Raw genomic sequence first — 6,000 nt, 5'->3', positions numbered from 1 at the left:
CCAATTAACCTACGAGTGGCAGAAAACCGGAGCGCCCAGAGAAAACCAACGCGGTCACAGCGAGAACGTACAGGCTCCGTCTAGAGTCTCAGGCGCAACCTGTTGAAGGGGTACAGAGATAGATCCCTAATGCGACCGGGGTCTATTTAGCGTGCGAAATTTACACGCTCCTATTCTTTATTACTTTAACCGTTTTCCAACACAAATCCGGCCCACCCGAGCCTCGTGGTTGAATCACGTGAACTTCTTTCTCCACGTAAGTCTGAAGAACGGTCCCCATCCGAAATGTCACCTGTCCCGTGTTCTCCAGAGACGCTGCCTGACCCGCTGAGTCACTCCGGCACTTTGTGAACTTTTGCTCAGGTTGGGTCGCTCCAACTTGCAGATTGAGAAATAAATATTTCATTCTCCTCAATCAACATTCAAAAGCAGACGACGTGTTGGTTTTGCGGCTGGCTTTTGTTTTTAATGAGGTCTGTATACGGGATTTGCAACATTCATCACGACGTATGTTTGGTTGGAAACAACTTTAGTGGGGGTTTTTATATTTATTGTGGGTACTTGTTACTATGGTGACAGATGTTTAAACCAGCCCAATACAGCCCAATTCAGGTATCAGTGAATGGAACTGAGATTATATTGGCGGGCAAGCAGAGTGCGAAAACCCGATACTGCATCGCATGCAAACTGCACGCCACAGATGTCAGACGACGCCTACAAAAATAACGTTTTAGTGTGAAGTCCACGGGCAACAAGGCGTGCTCCAAGATTTCCATATGCGATTCCAAACGGCGATCGGACGGCGATTTATTTGCAATATCACGTAAGATGCTCCTTTAAAAAAAAAAGACAAAATGCAAGGTCTGAGTGATTGTGGTCACCAATCAAGACTTCTGCTCGGTTTAAAAGAACGTCTGGATCTAAAGAGCAGAATCCGGTTGTAAAATTTCATTCCGAAAGCATCGTGATTTGCTGCAGCACAAGATCGATTTCTTAAATCACGGTCCACGAAAAGAACCAAACATTATTTTTGTTGTTTTGGGTAATATGGGAATCTTTTTTTTGTTATGCTAAGTTGAAGGGATTCGATCACATTAAGGGGACTGTGCTGTGGTCTTGGCGAGTGGAAATGCTCAACTGGGAAATGCTGGGATCTCGCCGCCTGGCGTCTCCCCGTATCTGGTGATTCTTTGCAGTGACTCCGGGCGCCGAAGGCATTCATTACAAGACGTGTCGTGTTGCGTCGGGTATTTATACCGTTAAGCTCTGTTCCACCGCCTGAATCGCTGGTGTGGAGGGATGGCAAGACGTTAGACGGCCCTGGGAGATGTGCTGGTTTTCATCCATGGGTACTTTGCAGCCTACTTACACTGTGAATCGTGCCAACATCGTGAGCGAGCCCGCGGTTTCTTGCTTCAAGCAATAACAGCCCGGAGATCATCAGAGACGAACGCTAGAGTTTGCGTGCGTGTGAGAGAAGGGGAAAAATAGCTATACCCGGACCCAGTACCACAGACGAATTGGGTACGCTGTTACATTCGCCGTATTTAGCAATCTCGGGCACAATATCGCGGCTCAAGGTAGGAATATCTTTACCTGTATCCTGATTTTTTTTTAAACCCAATCTTCCTAGGTCTGAGTTCCCAGCTTGTAGCGGGATCGAGTTTGCTAAGCAATCGGTGGGCGCTCAGTATCCATTACCATGCACAAACTATTGGAGAAGGGAGGTTGCAAATGGGTGATATTTAACCGCAAATAAAGTTGTAAACGCAGCGCCACTCGCTTCCCTGGAGAAATCCGCGTATCTCGTACCCCTCACGGCAAATATGACCGTTCCCCGAAGGGGGGATTCCTTGGTTTGATGGCTAGCGGTGGAACACCGTGGGGGAATGCGGAGAATTACTGGATTTTTTTTAAGTTTAAAAAAAAAAAAAAGCGGTTTATATGGGAATTAAGTATGGGTCTGCAGTGCATAGAAACTCCCGGGATTGCGTTTCCAGCAAGGGTGGAAATTGACTGTTAAGCTCATATTTAATTATTAACACACGAAGTGTAGTGGCTACGAAAATGAAGGAGACCCCCCTGAATTACAAACTGGTCTCCAAACGGACAGGCGGCGCATGGGTAGGATCTGACCAAGGTGCTGAAATGACGGATGTGTTGGTTCAACCCTTCGCTGCCTTGCATGGAAGGAGCGTGGACAGAACTTTAGACCACGGGGGGATAGGTAGGTCCATCGGAACCCCGTCGCAGCCAGGAGTTTCAGCAAGGCAATTTCGGAAAGGTGTTTTTGTTTTCCTCCGATTAATACGCGCTCCTGGGGACCGTGTCCCCGAGGGTTTGCCACGATTTTAAGAAGCGATGTTCAAATGATTCGCGCGCACCGAAACAAAATGATTGGTTAAGTTTTTAAACTGATGGAAATCCACAATGCAAACTGCTATAAAGAAGTCGACCTGTTCTATATATTTGTGTATATAAAGCTGATTTCTAGAACTGCATTCGGATTTCTAATGGTATTGATTCAGATGTGGACATGTCCACAACATTAAATGACTGGGGAAAACAGAATCAAATGAGGTTGTGAAGGAATTTAGGAACCGCGTAACTAAGAAAGCAAAGGCAATCTATGCAGTCTGTATGATTTGGGGAGTCGCTGCCTTACTTAAATTAATAATGTGACTTTTATTTCCAAAAGAATTGGCATTGATTTATCTTGCGTGATATCTACTCGATGTTTCTCTGCATCGCGATTAAATATTGAAGATCTGAAAGCAGGCTGAAAGAAAATGCCTTTCTCCACTTGAGGAGAATTCGACGAGACGTTGGTCTCGTCAGAAGGTGATCAGGTGTGTAATGGGATGCCCTTGTGCTTGTCTCGCAAAGCGCACACAGTCAGGATACCACGCACGAAATGGGAGTTAGTCTAGGCATTTTAAACAGTTCTAATTATTCATTTAGATATGCTCTTTGGTTAGAGGCGGCCGTGCAAAGGAAAAAAAACAAGGTTTTACTGTGTTTAATTTAATAATGATTGGAATTTCCTGGCTGCTCCTGACAGCAATTTGCAACGCGGGTTAGAATAATCTACTTATGACCGTTCTTTCGGATAGATTTATTACAGAAGCCTTTATCACTTTACCGAAGCGGGCATTAACCCCGTCGGTTCTGGATCACATTGAGGATCAAACAGCAATATCCAATTGAGACATGGCATATATAGGAAGGGACTGCAGATGCTGGTTTACATCGAAGATAGACACAAAATGCTGGAATAACTCAGCAGGACAGACAGCATCTCTGGAGAGAAGGAATGGGTGATGTTTCGGACGGAGTCAGGGGAGAGGGAGACTAGGGATATGGATGGTAAGGTGTGGAAACGACGGTTCAAAGCAGAAGCTGCAAAGGAAATGTAAAATGGTTCATTGTTAACTGAGGGGAAGGTGACAACGCGGCATTCAATCAGTAACATTAATCGGAAGGATAATGAAACTAATCGGATAACTAGGGTGAAGGGGAAGCAAGGGTTACTTGAAGGTGGAGAAATCAATATTCATACCGCTGGGTAGTAAGCTGCCCACGATATGGTATTTATCTTTGCAAAGTTGTCATTTGCAAAGTATTGCCAGATTATCAGTAAGATGATGGCACTACGTTCTTCAAACGCCAGATCTATTTGCTTGTGGACTTAATATAAAGTAGCTACAAGCGTTATAAGAATGGGCATAAGGCGAGTCATTCACTTAAAAGCAAAATGGAGGTTGACAGTAATGAACATCTTTATGTCTCCCACTTCGCAGGCAGTGTGGCACATATAAACATCTGTTGCGTTTTAAGACTGTTTTTATGCAGTATGCGTGTGCCGGTAGCGTCGCGTCACAAACTACCCACTGGAGGGAAGGAAGACTTCTAATTTACTCGTGTGTATCTTATTGAACCATACCGTCCCCTGTGTGGTGAGATGTAAAATAAAGACAACATCCTGGAAAACGCTCAACAGGGCGGGCAACTTCTGTGGAGAGGAAAGCGTAGTTAAGGTGTTAGGTTATCTGAAAAAGGTGTGAACATTTCACAACTTATTCAACACGCAGTCCAGTAGCAGCGAGGCACGGCGATAAGTCTACCAGGGTCGCGACTCTTCACAATTCAAGCTACTAATTGTGTTAAATTGTAAATAAATAGGTTTGGCCGGATGACTTTCGCGATTTGTGAGTAGCCTTTGAACATTGCCTTGCCTAAAATCAAGTTTTGAAGGCAATTTTCAACTAACTCGAGTCTCGTACCTTTTTTTATTTTCGAATCGGGAGAAGATTGCAGAAACAAAGCGTAGACTTTGTAGTTTTGGTGCCAAAATCAACTGGTTGATATAGAGAGACAAAATGTACTGCAGATGTTGGAATAGTGTCGAACACAAAGTGCTGGAGTAACTCAACGGGTCACGCAGCATCTGGAACGTGAATGGGTTCATTTTGGTCAAGATCCTTCGAAATAACAACTGTTTGGAAAAGTAATTGAGCTAGAAAGGGTGCAGAATGGACGTGGATATAGCGTGTATATATATATATATTTTTGGGATCTTTAAGCTATACGAGAGGCTGGATAGGTTGGGTCGTTTTTCCGGGGGGGGGGGGGGTGACATTTTGGAAGTACATAAAGACAACGGACTCAATTTGTTCATGCTGACCAACATATCCTATCTAAGCTAGTGTCATTTGGCCTATATCGCTTTAAACCTTTCCTATCCATATTAAATCATGACAAGATAAAATGAATAGTCACGGTCTATTCCTAAGGGTAGACAAGTCATAAACTAGAGGGCATTGGTTTAAGGTGAGAAGGGAAAGATTTAAAGGGGACCCAAGAGGCAACATTTTCATAGTCTGAGATAGTGGGTGGAGGTGGCTACAATTATGACATTTAATTCACACTTGGACAAGTACACTGATAGGAAGGGAGGGATATGGGCCATACGCAGGCAAGTGGGAAGTAACTTGATCCGCATGAACGGGTGGGGCTGAAGGGACTGTTCCACGCTGTTCGCTCTCCATGAAGTTTAATTCCGCTTGAATTTCCATACATTTTTTTTTGTTTTCAGTATCACGAACCAACATTATTAGCCAGCATTTTCGAGTGCTTCAAAATTATTCTTTAATGCATTCAATAGGTCAATTGGACAAATCCAACTGAAGATGTAATGACATTGAGTATTTTGCATCTAATTGCCAAGCCATCATTTATGAATTGTCCAATTGTAAAGTTACTCAATATGGTGTAAGTAAAAACAAACTTGGGGGGTGGGGTGGAGGGGGTGGGGGGTGGAGGGGTGGAGGGGGTGAGAAATATTAGTGTGCAACAATATTACTAAATGATAAAGCGTGATGTTTTCAAATTTTTAACATTTACCTTGTGCACAAGAAAAGTATCTTGATTTTAGGCACTTAAGTCTGGAACCATAAACACTCGGAGTTTCTACCAGTTTTCTATCAATTTTATTCTTGGGTGTGGTCACTTCTGTTGGTGAAGGGGTGACCTCTGGGCTGTTTTACTTTAAATGAATGGAATCTGATTTTTTTTTAAATTGTGATTTAATTTCTGTAACTTTGCAGTATTTTTACTTCTGGTGAATGAAGCTTAGAAAAAGTTGCAGAAGAATGCTGCCTAGGTTAAAGGATATTAGCTATAGAGGTCAGACAAACTTGAATTGTTTTCCCTGGAGGCTGAGGGGAGACCAAGCAGAAGTACAGTATATGAAATTGAGATGGCAGACTGTCGTCAGAACCTTGAGTCTGGAAAAAAATCTCAGGCAAAAATTAAAGGTGTGCAGGCTAAGTTTTCTTAGAGGGAGGTGGGTGCCTGGAATGTGCTGCTGGGCCAGGAAATGAAGGCAGATATTATGATGGCATTTAAGAGGCTTTTAGATGGACACATGGTTATGAAGGGAATGGAGAGAAATGGATCATGTGAAGGCAAAGGGGATTAATTTAACCTGGCGTCATGCTG

The 6,000-nt window shown here is 43.5% G+C and overlaps 1 protein-coding gene across 3 annotated transcripts in view; it reads left to right on the top strand.

Moving 5' to 3' along the window:
- Positions 1–740: 740 nt before the first annotated feature.
- LOC144605433 (metabotropic glutamate receptor 4-like) overlaps positions 741–6,000 on the top strand; it is an 808,110-nt gene continuing 802,850 nt past the window's right edge. For 2 of the 3 annotated variants that reach the window (XM_078420688.1, XM_078420691.1), the window contains exon 1: positions 741–1,580. The gene's annotated coding sequence lies outside the window, so the exon portion shown is untranslated. The remainder of the gene's footprint in view (positions 1,581–6,000) is intronic. The other variant, XM_078420690.1, reaches the window with a different exon arrangement.

Source organism: Rhinoraja longicauda, chromosome 24 (genome assembly GCF_053455715.1).
Source record: "Rhinoraja longicauda isolate Sanriku21f chromosome 24, sRhiLon1.1, whole genome shotgun sequence".
Classification (NCBI taxonomy): domain Eukaryota; kingdom Metazoa; phylum Chordata; class Chondrichthyes; order Rajiformes; family Arhynchobatidae; genus Rhinoraja; species Rhinoraja longicauda.
This window is presented reverse-complemented; position numbering and strand designations above follow the sequence as displayed.